Source organism: Mirounga angustirostris, unplaced genomic scaffold (assembly GCF_029215605.1).
Source record: "Mirounga angustirostris isolate CCGP_5_RB_7025 unplaced genomic scaffold, mMirAng1.0.hap1 SCAF_11, whole genome shotgun sequence".
NCBI classification, from domain to species: Eukaryota; Metazoa; Chordata; class Mammalia; order Carnivora; family Phocidae; genus Mirounga; species Mirounga angustirostris.
The window spans coordinates 55,198,705-55,216,848 of record NW_026991719.1 but is presented as its reverse complement, the minus strand read 5'-3'; positions in this window follow the sequence as shown (position 1 = coordinate 55,216,848).

Here is an 18,144-nt window from a genome sequence, read left to right as displayed (position 1 = left end):
TTCGCGTTTCCGTGCTCCTGAATAAAGAGATCAAGGCCGCCTGACCCACTGCTTCCTCCGCCGTCGCTGCTGCCTTGCGCTCCCCGCCCCCCCCCCCCCCGCTACCAGCCGCTTTCCACTTCTCAGCTTTTATAAACTGTACAAGATTACTTTTCTTTCTCCCTCGCCCCCTTTGAGGGGGGGCGAAGCTAGCTTCTCTATATACGGTGGCCAAAATGTTAATCTCACTACAACTTCTAAAATTGCTAAGTGATGTGGAGCAAGTACTAAAGATGTTTAAGGTCCAAAAGAGGGTGATTATTGTAGTAATAACTTCAAAAAAAAAAAAAAAAAAACCCTGCATGTCCCAACCTCTTTTCCCTACCTAATTCCGGGTCTTTCTCACTCCACTTTACCTCGGCCCCAGGTTAAAATGCGATCAGGTAATACAATCATTTTTGATGCAAGGAGGATTCAGGATACCTGAGTGTCTTTCGGTGGTATGAATATCAGGTTTCCGCTTTTAACAAACAGGGTAGAGATGGGTGTGTAATAAAGTGCTTTATATTTTCGGATAGGCAATCCAGAAAGAAATCAAGTCTTAAATTTAAGAAGAAAGAATGTGGAATATGGTGGGACGAAATTCTCAAATGTTGGGGTGGGGGGTGTAGGGGGCTTGTGTGGGGTGTTTTGTTTATTCTCAATTCTTCAGCTCAAGCACATTTTCAGTACTTGCTCAAGTACTGATGGGAGTGATATTAAAATTGAGGCCAATAGATATGAAACATCTTTTGAAACATTTTTTTAAAAAGATTTTACTTATTTGAGGTAGAGCGAGAGAGCAGGAGCAGGGAGAGGAGAGGGAGAGGGAGAAGCAGGCTCCCCGCTGAGCAGGGAGCCCCACGTGGGGCTGATCCCAGGACAGCGGCATCATGACCTGAGCGGAAGGCAGACACTTCATGACTGAGCCAGCCAGGAGTCCCTGAAACATTTTTTTTTTTTTTTTTACAAGAGAATATTAGGTAAATTCCCCAGCCCAGCTTCGCCACCCACTCTACCCCTCCCGCTTCCACCCCAGTCCAGATTTCCGGCACTTGTTATCGGCTTACCAAGTCCCTTCCCATTTTCCTGAGGCCGTTGATAATCTCTTCTATTTCCTTGCCAACCTCCAAAATTAAGTTCTCTCTCCCTAACCCCAAGCTCCAACTTCTGCCACCTAACCTCATCTCTTGGTCTCTTTGCTACTGGTTTCAAGATGGCTCTGATGCTGGGTTAAGAAGAGGACAGGCCATAAAACAATTGTTCAGTCAGTGTTCAGTTCGGGTTCCCTAGGGATTAATTAGTTCCGGCTAACATGTCAGTTTTCCTCATTTAACTAATAGGGTACAGGTTGAATATGAGGTAATATGCTGTGAAGAAAAAAACTCAGGACAGTTGTAGAGGAGGCAGGTGGCACAGGGACATGCTCCTAAAATAGGAATTATTTTATGTTTTTATTTTTTTTTTAAGATTTTATTTATTCATTTGAGAGAGAGAGAGTACAAGCAGGGGGAGCAGCACACAGAGGGAGAAGCAGGCTTCCCGCCGAGCAGGGAGCCCGATATGGGACTTGATCCTAGGACCCTGGGATAATGACCTGAGCTGAAGGCAGCCGCTTAACGACTGAGCCACCCAGGCGCCCCAGAATTATTTTATGTTTTTAGTTGCAAATATATCTTACAAAATTGCCAAGCTCGGTATTCTTTAACACACTTTCAGTCATTACCCTCTGTTAGACTATGAACATTTACAGTGCAGCAGGACTCAACATGACTTGCCCAAAGTTGCCCAGAAACTTTGTAAGTGGTGGAAGTGAGATTAATATTTAGGCCAATAGGTATGGAGAACTTTTTTAGTTGTTCTAAATTACAGAACAATACAAAGCGCAACTCTAAGAAAACAACTAGAAAATATTGAGGAAACAGGCAGTTTCCTAGAAAAATGGTCAAAATTAATTCAAAAAGGAAGTAGGGAATTTCATTGGGATAAAATTTTGGAAATGAAAAATCAAATATATAAAAAGCAAAGTACAGAACAGTTTGTATGGTATGCTACCATCTGGGGAAAAAGTAAGGGGGAGGGAATATATATTCATATACTTGAATTTTCACTGACTATGTCCCAATGGCTACACAAGAGATTGGTAACAGTGGTTGCCTCAGGAGACAAACGGAGGGACTGGCAGTAAGAGGTGGGAGGGGCTACTTAATGACTTTCAAGGGAGGACTGTTTGTTGTATAACCTTTCATGCAGTTTGAAATTTTTACCATAGACATGTATTATTTTAACATAAAGTTGCCAAAATCTATCCTTCCCTCCCACCCACAAAGTGCTGGATGGTTTCACAGGCTATTCATTCAAGCCTTCAAGGAGCAGATCATTTCTACATTACATAATTTTTTCCAGAGAGAGGGAAAAAGAAAATTTACGAGTTTATTCTAGGGACCCAGTATAAACATGGTATCAATCCTGACAAAGAGTAAAAGAGAAAACTGTATCAGTCTCACTATCAATATTAGGTACAAACATCTTTACACTAGCAAATCAAATCTGGCAAAATAATACAATAATAATATCCCATGACCAAGTAAAGTTTTTCTCAGAAATGTAAAGTTCATTCAGAAACAGGAAATGCAATAGTGATAACTGACCATTTTAACATGTCAAAGAAGAGAACCATCATCTCGAGGCTGAAAATTCAAACTTCATTCCTGAAAATACATTATTAATAATAACTATACAATAACTACATTAGGATACCTAATTTCATAAAGAAATCTGTCTCAAACCAAAAGTCAGCATCTTGCTATACCTGGCCTTCTATTTAAGCCAAGACCAAGAGAAGAATGCTTATTATCACCACTATCATTTGACACTGTCCTGGAAGTGCCAGGCCGTGCAATTAGACTCTTCCTCCACTGGGGGCCGGGGGTAGCCTTGCTCATTCTCTTTGAGGCCATTGGTCCCCCTGGATATTCTCACCCATAAACCCCACCTTAACCCTCTCTCTCTAATACACAAGCAAACTTCTAACCCTAGAAACTCCAAGTCTGTTTCCCACTTCCAGTATTTTCTTTTCTTGGCACTTGCCTCTCCCGAAGTATAGCACTTCTCTGTGTAAACACTCCACCCTTCCTGGTGTAAACATAGTTTCTTCCCTCTCCTATTGTAAAGAATTACTGATAACTCCCCTCCCTAACCTATCTGCCTCCACCTCTTTCCCAGTTGCTGCCTTGGCCCAGCCCTTCCCTTACCCCATTCTCCTCCAGTCCTTTTCCACTTTCAGAGGCTTTAAAAAAAAAAAAAAAAGATTTTATTTATTTACTTGAGTGAGTGAGAGAGCAAGCGAGAGGAAGAGCATGAGCGGGGGAGGGGGCAGAGAGAGAGGGAGAAGCAGACGCCCCGCTGAGCGGGGAGCCCGATGCTGGGCTCGATCCCAGGACCCCAGGACCCCAGGACCTCAAGACCATGACCTGAGCTGAAGGCAGATGCTTAACTGACTGAGCCACCCAGGTGCCCCAACTGAGGCTTCTTATACCTTTTATTTTCACACCTATCTCCAAACTAGGTTATTTCTCTGATTCCTCTACCATGTACCTCATCCCTGGGCTTTCTCAGCGCTTCTGACTCAGGATTGCCTTGCCCCTGGGCTAGGAGGAGGTCAGGCTATGAAGTAATTGTAGATTCAGTCAGTATTAAGGTTACCTGGGTGCCCTTTCAGGCTACACATACCCGTTCCCTCTTTACCAAATAAGGTAGGAGATTGGTATGAGATGAAGTAGAGTGCTGTGTATTTTTGGATAGGCACTCCACAAAATTTCAGAGTCGCTCTAAAAGTGAAAAGATGTAAAGGACAGAAACAACTCACAGAATAGGAATTGCCATCGCATTTTTTTCTGTTACAGGCATATCCAGCAACATTTATGATTGTGTATACCTACATTAATTATTCTTTTTAAAAACATGGATATTTTCTGGGGCGGCTGAGAGGCTCAGTCGTTAAGCGTCTGCCTTTGGCTCAGGTCATGATCCCAGGGTCCTGGGATCGAGCCCCGCGTCGGGTCCATTGCTCTGCGGGAAGCCTGCTTCTCCCTCTCCCACTCCCCCTGCTTGTGTTCCCTCTCTCACTGTCTCTCTCTCTCTCTGTCAAATAAATAAATAAAATCTTTTAAAAAAAATGGATGTTTTCAATAGAGCAGTTGACATATGATTTTTTTAATCCATAAAATTACATTCATACCCTTAACATGTGACAAATTATAATTTTGTAGCAAAAGAAATAATTTTACAATTTATTTTTAATATTTGTACATTTGTCCATATTTTTCAATTTGATTCATACTTCCCCAAAATTTTGCTATGAAAATATCCAAATATATCCAAATATCCAAATATATAGAAAAATTGAAAGAATAGTACAGTGAGCCCCCACCTAGATTTCTACAATTCACATTTCACTATTTCTGCCATCATACGTGGATACATCTCTATCCATCTGTCCATCCAACAAATCTCTTCATGCATCATTCATTTCATTCTTTATACATTTCAAAGCAAAGACATTAGTATACCTCATGCTTAAACACTTAAGCATGCATTGTTTGGAAAAGGAAAAATAGGTCTTTGTGTATTGACATATGAAGATATCCGTGATATATTAAAAGAAAAAAAGCAGCATATAAAAAACATAATTTGTGTTAAGTAGAGAGGTTAATGCAGACAGGAATTTAATTGCCTCAACAATATCCATTTTTCCCTTATTCCTTCTTGATAGACCCCACTTTTGTTCAGTTTGGCAATGTGTCCAGACCCAAGTATTGAATCATGATCAATTCAAGTCAATCATGGCAATCTTTCCAACTTCCTTTGCTGACATGGATGACCATATGATCCAGTTTTGGCTAATGAGAACAAAAAGAAGTCATCCAGGGAGGCTTCTGGGAAAGCATTTGCTTTGTAAGATAGAAGAAACAGATTCAGCTTGCATGGCTTGCAGCTTCCCCCAGTCCTCCTTCCCTGAATGCAGGTATGATGTCTGGAGGTGTAGCAGCTAACTTGCAACTAAGAGAAGACAAAGATATGGACAAATTGTCATGGGCTGAGAACGGTCTTTTCATATTCTATGTAATTTTTTTTTTAAAGAATCATCACATGTTATTGCAATATATGAATAAGTAAATATGAAAATGGAGATATACTATCAACACTTAATTCAAACTAAATTTTGGAGGCTTAAATGAGAAAGTAGCAAAGTGTGAACAATAAAGTTAAAGTTAAAGTTAAATATATTCTATTGGAAGAGTAGTCTGTCTTACCCTGCATTTCCTTCAGAAAGCAGAGCCTGAGACAAGGACTTTTATATACATGTTGATGTTGGGAAGTGATCCCAGGCAACAGTAGGAACTGGGAAGAGTGAAGCAGAAATGGAAGGAAGTTCATTAGAAGGGTACATTTTCAAGCTGCAAAACTGGGGATAGATACCACTGGGGAGCCATGGAGAATGTGCTTTACAATTGTCCCTGGAGAGACAGAAGAGGGAACTATTTCTCTACAGCTCCCACATCCCGTTGTCAAAGGTCGCTATGTGGAGTGTTAAGTCTCTTGCACCTCCAAACATGCACGCACTTCAGAATGGCAGAAGAGATTTCCATAGGCCTTCGACAGAAGGTGAGATACAGCACAGCATAGACAAGTGCTTTTCGGTTCGGCCTGGCAGAATGGAGGGCTAAGAGGATGTGAGGCTGGGCCTGAGCGGCAGATGCCTAGTCTAAACACAAGATGATGGACATCTGAAAAATAGTGGTGGCAGTAGGAATGCCAAAGGAGCAATTTTGTTTTCCTTTTTTCTTTATTTTTATACTTGCATTTATAAAAAGAGAGGCAACTTAGTGAAGTGAAGAAGAACATAAACTCTGGAACCAGAACACTTGGGTATGAAACTCAGCTCCACCATTTACTCATTTACTTTTTAGTTGACTTTTGTCAAGTTACTAAACCTCTCTGTGCCTCAGACTCATCATCTGTAAAATGGAGACAATAACAATAGCTGACTTTTAGAGTTGTAAGGACTATGAGTTAAACGTTAGCTATTAATACTGACGATGAAAATACATGTTTGTTGTGAGGAATCAAAATACATACGTATATAAAACACAAAGTGTCCTGTATCTGTTAGAAAGCTTTTGTTTTCAAGTGAAAGAAAAGCAAACCACCCTGCCAGGGAGGGATTGGACACGGATGGGATATTGAGATAGGAAGTCTCGGGCTTAGGCAATTGGAAGGTGACACAAAATATTCTGTCAGCAATGTCAGGTCAGGTCAAGTGTTGAGGGAAACTGAGGAGTGGAAAGCAAAGCAGGTAAATTGAGTGGTGAGTGTTAGTATCTAGCTAGCCAAGGAGGAGTATTCCTCCCCTTACCTCCTTTGGTTATTCCTTCTGCCTATTTTTCTCGTCCTTCAGTATCTTGCTTGTTAGCAGCAATGCCCTTCGCTTCTGTAGCTAGGAAGAAGTAGGACATGGGACTACTGTGGGAGAATTTCTTGGCTCAGTGGACCACAAGAACTAAAAATGTAGAATGTCTGGTCAATGTTTGTTCTGAATAAGTTCATCTGAAAAGTGTACTTTTCAAAAGTGAACAAAACCTTTGCAATTAGACTTTCATTGAAATTACACACAGAGCAAAGAGAAATGTGTCTGCTGGACTACACATTTCTTCTTCCCACCCTTCCCCAACATCTCTTTTTCAAAAAGGGAGGTTGTAAATAAGGAGAGCAGGGGGAAGGATAGGAAAGGAAAGAACACTCTGAGGAGTATGGAACAGCTTCACTTCCCTTTCTTTAAGTAAACTGCAATATGAAAACACCATTTGGAATCATTTTGAAGTAGGTTTCCTCTATAAGAAGGTTGGGAAAGGAAAATGGTGTGAGTGGGCATGACAAAGTGAGGCTGAGGCCACTGATTTTCCTAGATCTTGCAGTCCCTAAGGAAGCATACATAATCCACTAATATCTGAACTACTTGTATGAGAACTTAAAATATAGTTAATTCTTTAGTTCAGCCCACCAAATTATTTCCTACCTCTGTTTATGTGTGAATTCTTAGAAAAGCCCACTGCTTTAGTGTATGTGAGATGAGCAAGAAACAAGCTCAGGGAGAAACAAAACCACCTCACTCCTTCTATTCTTTGATTTCATTGGGACTTAAAATTAATTGATCTACTGATATTTCACTGTCCCACATCCCGCTGATGTCTTCTCTTCCCTACTTATACGGCTCAAACTCCATTAATGATCACTATACTCACTCCCTTGCAAAACTCTCAACTCCTTTGGCCCTGTTTTGCTTCATCATATCTATGTGGCAAAAGTCTAGCCCTGGTTGAACGCAACACCAGATCTCCTTGGTGCCTGCCACAGTCAGCTAAGTGTGATTGGAGTAAAGCATGCAACTGTGCTGACTGGTCTCACTTAAAATGACCACAAAGCTTTATGGACTGGTTAATGCTGCCTGGTGATCACACATATTTTGTAAGTCCAGTCACTCACCCAATCGCTTAGACGAGTATTTTATTATACCTCTGTCTCCTCAACATTTTCTCTCTAGTCCTAAATTTCACATGACAACTTTGCCTTCAACTTGACTAACATAAAAGCAATAAAAAGAGAACTTCTACAGACTTTTACCACCACAACTACCCACTTATAAACATCTGTAACCACACTCTCTGCCCTTGCTCCTGACAAATATCATTATTATATAAGGCTAACCCCCTTCACTCGTGTACTAGATCCAATCCCTTATCTTCCCACTCAAAGGTAACATGTCAAAGTTAAAAGGAAAAGTCTACATAAATGAAATGAGTTGGTTAAAATAACAAATAACCTAGCAGGTTAAAAATAACAACTAGCCTCAACTTGGGCTCAACTATTTTAGAAACCAATTTCACATACATTATTGCATCTTATCCTCACAAAAATTCTGTGAGGTAAGTTTTATTATTCTTCCCATTTTAGGAGACTATGAGACTAAAACAAGATAAGTGATTTGTTCCAAATTGCTCAGAAATTTTGTAGTGATAAAAGTGGGCTTAAGGGGCACCTGGGTGGCTCAGAGGTTAAGCGTCTGCCTTCGGCTCAGGTCATGATCCCAGGGTCCTGGGATTGAGCCTTGCATTGGGCTCCCTGCTCAGCGGGAAGCCTGCTTCTCCCTCTCCCACTCCCCCTGCTTGTGTTCCCTCTCTCGCTGTGTCTCTCTCTGTCAAATAAATAAAAATCTTAAAAAAAAAGTGGGCTTAAAATTAAGGCCAAGAGTAATAATGAAGTTTTTTTTTTAATTTATATAAGAGTACTATATACATATCCATGCAAACAAGTTTAAAAACATCAAAGAGATGGATAGATTCTTAGGAAAATATAAATCAAAACTGCCCCAGGAGGATTTAAAAAACCTTGTCAGAACAATACCTTTGTAATAACATATTGTATTTTTTAAAAATATTTTACTTGAGTATGGCTGACACACAGTATTACATTAGTTTCTGTTGTACAACATAGTGATTCAACTTCTCTATATGTTATGCTGTGCTTACCACAAGGGTAGCTACCATCTGTCACCATACAATGCTATTACAATATCATTGACTATATTTCTTATGGTGTGCTATTTTATTCCTGTGATTTATTTATTCCGTAACTGGAAACCTATATCTCCCATTCTCCTTCACCCATTTTGTACAATCCACTCTCCTCCTTCCCTCTGACAACCACCAATACTCTGTATTTGCAGGTCTGATTCTGTTTTTTGTTTGTTTATTCGTTTTGTTTTTTAGATTCCACATATGAATGAAATCACGTGACATTTGTCCTTCCCAGTCTGACTTATTTCACGTAGCATAATACCCTCTAGGTCCAAGCATGATGTTGCAAATTGCAAGAACTCATCCTTTTTATGGCTGTGTGACATTGCACTATATTTATCTCAATGGACACTTAGGTTACTTCAATATCTTGGCTACTAAATAATGCTGCAGTAAGCATAGAGGTGCATATATCTTTTCAAATTAGTGTTTTCATTTTCTTTTGGTAAATACCCAGTAGTGGAATAACTGGATTGTATGGTATTTCTATGTTCAATTTATTGAGGGACCTCCACAAATCTTACCACAGTGGCTGCACTACTTTACATTCCTACCAACAGTGCATGAGCGTTCCTTTTTCTCCATATCCTTGCCAACACTTGTTTCTTGTCTTTTTGATATTAGCCATTCTGACAGGTGTGAGGTGATATCTCATTATGGTTTTAATTTGCATTTCTCTGATGATTAATGATGTGAAACATCTTTTCATACATCTGTTGGCCAACTCTATGTCCTCTTTACAAAATATCTATTCAAGTGTCTGCCATTTTTAAATCAGATTATTTGTGAGGTTTTTTGGTTCTGAGTTTATTAAATTTTTATATATTTTGGATATTAAGCCTTTATTGAATACATCATTTGCAAATATCTTCTCCCATTCAGTAGGTTGCCTTTTTGTTTTGTTGGTTTCCTTTGCTGTGAAAAAGGTTATTTTGATGTATTCCCAATAGTTTATTTTTGGTTTTGTTTTCCTTGCCTTAGGAAACATGCCTAGAAAAATGTTGCTACAGCCGATGTCAGGGAAATTACTGCCTGTGTTCTCTTCTAGGACTTTTATGATTTCAGGTCTCACATTTAGGTCTTTAATGATTTGTAGTTTATTTTTGTGTATGGTGTAAGTAGTCCAGTTTCATTCTTTGTATGTCACTGTCCAATTTTCCCATTGGATATTCTTGCCTCCTTTGTTGTAGATTGAAAATATAAGCATGGGGGTGCCTGGGTGGCTCAGTCGTTAAGCATGTGCCTTCGACTCAGGTCATGATCCTGGGGTCCTGGGACCGAGCCCCGCATCGGGCTCTCTGCTCCGCGGGAAGCCTGCTTCTCCCTCTCCCACTCCCCCTGCCTGTACTCCCTCTCTCACTGTGTCTCTCTCTGTCAAATAAATAAATAAAACCTTAAAAAAAAAAAGAAAATATAAGCATGGGTTTATTTCTGGGCTCTCTACTCTGTTCTGTTGATCTATGTGTCTATTTTTGTGCCAGTACAATACTGTTTTGATTACTACAGCTTTGTAGTATATCTTGAAATCCAGGATGACAATACCTCCAGCTTTGTTCTTCTAGGACCATTTGTTCTAGTTCTGTGAAAGATATTGTTGGTATTTTGATAGGGATTGCATTAGATCTGTGGATTGCTTTGGGTAGTATGGACATTTTAACAATAGTAATTCTTCCAATCCATGAGCATAGATATCTTTCCATTTGTTTGTGTCATCTTCAATTTCTTTCACTGATGCTTTATAGTTTTCAGAGTATAAGTCTTTCACCTCCCTGGTTAGGTTTATTCCTGGCTATTTTCCTCTGTTTGGTACATTATGAATGGAATTGTTTTCTTAATTTCCCTTTCTGCTACTTCATTATTAGTGCCTAGAAGTGCTACCAATTTCTGGGTATTAATTTTGTATCCTGCAACTTTCCTGAATTTATTTATTACTTCTAATAATTTTTTTGGTAAAGTATTTAGGGTTTTCTATGTATAGTATCATGTCATCTGCAAATAATGACAGTTTCCTTAGCTACATGGATGCCTCATTTCTTTTTCTTGTTTAATTAAAGTGTCTGGGACTTCCGTACTATGTTGAATAAAAGGGGTGAGAGTGAATATCCTTGTCTTTTTCCTGATCTTAGAGGAAAAGGTCTCAGTTTTTCACCATTGAATATGATGTTAACTGTGGGTTTTTCATATGTGGTCTTTATGATATTGAGGTATTTTCCCTCTAAACCCACTTTGTTGAGAGGTTTTTTTTTTATCATGAACAGATGTTGAATTTTGTCAAATAACCTTTTCTGCATTTATTGAGATGATCATATGATTTTTATCCTTTGTTTTGTTGATGTGATGTATCACAATGATTGATTTGCAGGTAGTGAATAATCCTTGCATCCTTAGAATAAATTCCATTTGTGATGTTTTTGGTTTTGGTGTCAGGGTAATGTTGGCCTTGCAGAATGTATTTGGAGATTTCCTTCCCTTTCTCTGTCTTGGAATAATTTGAGGAGAATAGGTATTAACTCTTTTTTAAATGTTGGGCAGAATTCATCTTGAATCCATCTGGTCCTGGACTTCTAAGTTTTTGGTTTTGTTTTTATTACTGATTCAATTTAGTTGTTACTAGTTGGTTTGTTCAGATTTTATATTTATTCCTGATTCAGTTTTGGAAAATTATGTGTTTCTAGGAATTTATCCATTTATTCTAGGTTGTCCAATATACTGACATATATTTTTTTGTAGTATTCTCTTATAATTCTTTATTTTTCTGTAGTGTCTGTTTTTACTTCTTTTCTTTCTTTTTTGATTTTATTTATTTCGGTCCTTTTTCTTTTTTTCTTAATGAGTCTACCTAAGGATTTATCAATTTTATTTATCATTTCAAAGAAGCAGCTCTTGGTTTCATTGATTTTTTTTATTTTTATTTTTTTTACTCTATGTGATTTATTTCTGCTCTGATCTTTATTATTTCTTTCCTTCTACTCACCTTGGGCCTTTTTTGTTCTTCTTTTTCTAGTTCCTTTAGGTGGAAAATTAGATTGTTTATTCGAGATTTTTCTTGTTTCTTGAGGTAGACCTGTATTGCTATTTATTTTCCTCTTAGAACTGCTTTCATCCCATTCCAAAGATTTAGAACATTTGTGTTTTCATTTCATTTTTCTCCATGTATTTTTTAATTTCTTCTTTAATTTCCTCATTTACACATTGGTTTTTTTATTAACATGTTACTTAATGTCCATGTGTTTGTGTTTTTTTCCAGTTTTTTTCTTGTGATTGATTTATAGTTTCATATCATTGTGGTTGAAAATGATGCATGGTATAATTTTAGTCTCCTTAAATTTATTGAAACTTGTTTTGTTGCCTAACATATGATCTATTCTAGAGAATGTTCCATGTGCACTTAAAAAAAATATGTATTGTGTTGTTTTTGGATAGAATGTTCTATATAAATCTGTTATGTCCATCTGGTCTAATGTGTCATTCAAAGACACTGTTAATTTATTGAATATCTGCCTGAATATCCATTGATGGAAGTGGAATGTTAAACTGTCCTACTATTATTTTATTATCATTCATGTCTCTGTATGTCCATTAGAATTGCTTTATGTAGTCACATGCTCCAATGTTGGCTGCATAGACATTTACAGTTGTTATATTCTCTTGTTGGATTAATCTCTTTATCTTTATGTAATGCCCTTCTTTGTCTCTTGTTACAGTTTTTTTTAATTGCTAATTTTATGTATTTTGTGCACACATGTAGGTAACATGCGGTTTTGAGTGATGGGATGACAGATCACTTTTTCACTCTGAATCCAACCAAATCCCATTTTAATCCCATGAATATTGTGAACTTAAACTGATGTCACTTTATCAACTTTAAATATTTGGAAATTTTAAAATATTATTTTTGTTTACTTTTTCACTTTGTTTTCTAACAGACATTTTTAAGAGTGACTTTTAAAAAGTATTTTATTTATTTATTTATTTATTTATTTATTTATTTATTTATTTATTTATTTATTTAAGAGAGAGCAAGCGAGCACATGAGTGAGGGTGGGGGAGAGGGAGAGGGCGAAGCAGACTCCCTGCTGAGCTGCAAGCCTGATGTATGGCTCCATCCCAGAACCCCAAGATCACATCCTGAGCCCAAGTCAGATGCTTAACAGACTGAGCCACCCAGGCACCCCTAAAGGTGATTTTTTTTAAAAAGAATTTTTTTTGTTTTTATTTTGAAATGAGTATAGACTTACAGAAAGTTGCAAAGTACAAAAGAGTGCTAGGTAATTCTGACCCCAGAGTGGTATCTTATATACTTGTAGTACAATGTCAAAACCAGAAAATTGACATCAGAGAACTAGACTACCAACAACTAGAGAACTAGACTACAGACCTTAGTAAATTTTCACCTTTTTAAAACCTACATTTGTGTGTGTGTATGTGTGTGTGTGTGTGATTCATTACAGTCTTTATTTTAAAGTCTATTTTGTATGATTTAAGTATTGGTCCCCAGTTTTTTAAAAAACATATTTTAAATAGTCAGAGAATCAGTTCTATAAATCAGAGGTTGAAAAATATTATTTGTAAAAGGACAGATAGTAAATGTTTTTGGCTTTGAAGACCTATTGGTTCTCTCGCATATTCTTTTTGTTTTATTTTGAATTTTTACAGCTCTTTAAAAATGTAGTGTCTTAGCCTGTTTGAATGGCTACAACAAAATACCACAGACTGGGTTCCTTATAAACAATAGAAATATATTTTTCACAGTTCTGGATGCTAGAAGTCCAAGATCTAAGCACTGGCACCAAGGCCCTCTTTCTGGTCATAGTTGGCACATTTTCACTATGTCCTCATATAGTGGAATGGGCTAGAGGGCTCTGTGGGTTTTTTGTTTTGTTTTGTTTTGTTTTTAGCAGAGAACATGCTTTATTGAGGAGTAGATATAGAACAGCATATTCTACCACATGTGGGGAAGGGTTAGCTTTGGGAAAAGACCTTTACCCCTTAAGAAAACCCCCAGTGAAGTTGCTTTTGGATAAACATTAACAGTGACACTGAAACTGGAGGGGGGCTGCCACTGACGTGCTGAAAAGGGGCTCCCCCCAGCCCACAGTGAGTATAAGTAGTGTACAGAGAGGACAAGAGAACTGTGGATTCTCTTTTATAAAAGTGCTTAATCCCATTTGTGAGGGCTCTACCCTTATGACCTAATCAGCTCCTCAAAGCTCCACCTACTAATACCATCCCCTTTGGGGTTAGAATTTCAACATATGAATCCGAGGGAGGGGACACAAACTTATAGACCATAGCACACAAAAACCATTTTTGACTTAAGCGGCAGCACAAAAACAGTCTGCAGGCTGGATTTTGTTTACAGGCTGTAGTTTGCCAATTCCTGCTTTAGATCTAGCTACCTGTTTACAAGATATACAGAAGGCAGAGGAACATGTTCAATGCTACCATAGGGATGCAATCAGCAAAATCTGAACTTAGGGAAACTCTAGTCTACAAACAACCTGTTTGTGGTGTATCCTCAAAAGCTCAACATCTCTTCAGTCCCAACTTTGAAAATAAATTCAAAAGCAAAAATCAATTGCTATGCGTGAATTTTACTTGGATCGTGATTCAAAAAAACAAACAGTTAAAAAAAAAACACCATTTGAGACAATCTGGATAATTTTCAATACTGATGATATTTTTGATGAGATTAAGGAATGGTTTTATTTTGTTTTGTTTAATTTTGGTATGATAACAGCTTGTCTATATCTACCAAAAATCCTGTTGGGATTTCAATTGGAATTGCAATTAATTTATACGTCAACTTGGGGAGGACTGACATTTTTAACAGTATTGAGGCTTCAAACACATGAATATAGAATATATCTATTTATTGGGTGCCTGGGTGGCTCAGTTGGTTGAGCGACTGCCTTTAGCTCAGGTCATGATCCTGGAGTCCCGGGATCGAGTCCCACATCGGGCTCCCTGCTCAGCAGGGAATCTGATTCTCCCTCTGACCCTCCCCCCTCTCATGTGCTCTCTCTCTCTCTCTCAAATAAATAAATAAAATCTTTAAAAAAAAACACCTTTAAAAAAAGAATATATCTATTTATTTACATCTTTGATTTCTTTCATCAATATTTTTTAGTTTTCAGCAAAATGCGTACATATTTTTGTTAAATTTATTCTTAAGCATTTCATTTCCAGCATTATTGTAAATGGTATTTTTAAAATATCAAATTCTACCTGTTCATTGCCAGTATTTATATTGACTTTTTATCCTGTAATCCTGCTAAACTCATTTGTTAGTTTTAGGAGATTTTTGTAGATTTATTTAGATTTCTGGGTGAACAATCATGTCATCTGTGAATAAGGACAATTTTATTTCTTCCTTTCCAATCTAGATGCCTCATTTCTTTTTCTTGTCTTTTTGCACATAATAGGACTTCCTGTATGACATTGGGCAGGAGTGGTGAGAGAGGACATCCTTGCTTTCCTCATAAATTAATTAAGTATGACATTAGAGTAGATTTTTCACTGATGCCTTTTAGTAGATTACGAAAGTTCCTGTCTATTTATGGTTTGCTGAGAGTTTTTATCAGGAACAGGTGTTGAGTTCTGTTGAATATTTTTTCTGCATCGATTACAGAAAATGCATACCATATGACATGATCGTGTGGTTTTTCTTACTTAGTCTGTTAAAATGGTGAATTACATTGATTGATTTCTCAAGTGTTGAACCAGTCTTGCTATCCTAAGATGAAACCTACCTAGTGGTATTGTATTATCCATTTTACATATTGCTGGATTTGATGTTAGTGTTTTGTGAAGATTTTGTTGAAGAAAGGATTTTGATCTGCAGTTTTCTTTTAATATTTATGCTTCGGTATTAAAGGAATGCTGACCTCATAAAATGAGATAGGGTGTGCAATATCCTATTTTCTGTAGGGAAGTGTTTAGAATGGGTATAATTTCCTTGTCAATATTTGGTAGAATTCATCAGCGAAATTATTTGGGCCTGAATTTTCTTTTTTGGAGGTTTTTTTAAAAAGATTTTTTAAAAAAGATTTTTATTTATTTAATTGAGAGAGAAAGAGCACAATTGAGAGAGAAAGAGCACAATTGAGAGAGAAAGAGCACAAGTGAGAGAGAGAGCAGAAGCAGAGCAGCAGAAGGAGAGGGAGAAGCAGGATCCCTGCTGTGGGGCTCCATCCCTGAGCTGAAAGCAGGCACTTAACCTATTGAGCCACCCAGGTGCCCCAAGATATCATTTTTTTGATATCCGATAGAAGGGGTTTTTTTAAACTGTAAATTCAATTTATTTAATAAACACAGGACTATTTAGGCTATTTCTTCTTGAGTGATTTTTGATGGTTGAGCTCTTCTAAGGAATTGGTCCATTTTATCTAAGTTGTTAAATTATGGGCATAGAGTTGTTTGTAGTAATTTTTCTTTATTATCCTTTTAATATCTGTGCAATCAGTAGAGATCTCTTTCATTTCTGATGTTGGTAATTTGTGTCTTTTTTTTCTTATTCAGATTTGCTTGAGGTTTATCAATTGTATTGATCTTTTGAAAGAACCATCTATTGGTTTCATTTATTTCCACTATTATTTTTCTATTTTTGGCTTCATGCATTTCTCCTCCAATCTATATTATTTTCTTCCTTCTGCTTGCTTTAGGTTCAATTCTCTTCTGCTCTTTTTTTTTCTAATTTTATAAATTAGAGGCTTAAGTTACCACCGTAAGGTCTTTCTTCTTTTCTAATGTAAGAATTTAATGCTATAATTTTCTTTCTAAGCACTGTGATAGCTGCATCCTACAAAAAATGATATGTTTTATTTTCATTTTCATTTAGTTCAAAATATATATATATATTTTTTAGATTTTATTTGAGAGAGAGAATGAGAGAGAGAGCACATGAGAGGGGGGAGGGTCAGAGGGAGAAGCAGACCCCCCGCTGAGCAGGGAGCCCGATGCGGGACTCGATCCCGGGACTCCAGGATCATGACCTGAGCCGAAGGCAGTCGCTTAACCAACTGAGCCACCCAGGCGCCCCTAGTTCAAAATATTTTAAATTTCCCTGATTCTTCCTTTTGATGTGCCAGATATTTAGAAGTGTGTTGTTTAATTTACAAATATTTGGGAATTTCTCAAGATATTTTGTTATTAATCTTATTTAATTACATTATAGTTTGAGAACATATTTTGCATGATTTGTATCCTTTTAAAATTTAATTTTTGTTTTATTACTTAGAATATGGTCTATGTTGGTGATTGCTTCAAGTGTACTTGGAAAGAATGTCTATTCTGCTTTTGTTGAGTGGAGTGCTCTATAAATATTAGTTAGGTCAAGCCGAATGATTATGTTGTTCATGTAATCTATATTCTTTAATATTTTCTGCCTACTTGTTCTATCAATTACTAAGAAAGGCGTGTTGAAGTCTTCAATTATACTTGTGAATTTATTTATCACTCTTTTCAGATTTATCAGTTTTTGCCTTATATATTTTGAAAGTTCATACACATTTAGGATTTTTATGTCTTCCTGGAGAACTGACAGTTTTACCATTATGTAATATCTTTCTTTATTCCTGATAGTATTCCTGGTTCTAAAGTCTAGTTTTTCTGAGGTTAGTAGAGGTACTCCAGCTTTCTTTTGGTTAGTGTTTGCATGGTATTTTTTGCTATCTTTTTACTTTTAACATATAGATTTTTATATTCAAAGTAATTTTCTTTTAAATAGCATACAGCTGGATCTTACTTTTTTACCTAATCAGACAATCTTTGTATTGTAATGGATATATTTAGATCATTTCCATTATTGATATATATGGTGGTATATATACCATCTTGCAATTTGTTTTTTATTTGTTCCATTTGATTTTTGTTTCTCTCTTCTTCTTTTTCTGATTTCTTTCTCATTAATTCACTGTTTTTTATCATTCCATTTTTTATCCTTTTTTTGGATGGATAGCTATAATTTTTTGCTCTATTAGTTCAGTGGTTGCTTTAAGGTTTATATTAAATATCTTTAATAGGATGGCGGAGGAGTAGGAGACCTGGATTTCGTCTCCTCTCAGGAATTCAGCTGGATAGGGATCAAACCATTCTGAACACCTACAAACTCAACAGGAGATCGAAGAAAAGAAGAGCAACAACTCTCTCATCAGAAAAGCGACCACTTTCTGGAAGGTAGGACGTGCGGAGAAGTGAATCCGAGGCGATATTCGGGAGGATAGACGGCGGGGGAGGGGCCTCCGTCGGCCGCTTCTGGCAAGTGATAGAGCCGCGGAGCACAAAATCGGAACTTTTAAAAGTCTGCTCCGCTGAGGGACGTCACTCTGGTGGCTAAGCAGGGGGTGGAACCCTCCGGGACAGTGTGGTCTCAGGACCCTCGGGGTCACAGAAAGACCGGGGGTGCCTGAGGGCGGCAGAGCTCCCAGGTATGGGAGCAGGGAAGCCGGCTGCAGAGGCGGAGCCCAGGCGCGGGCCCTCAGCTCGGGGT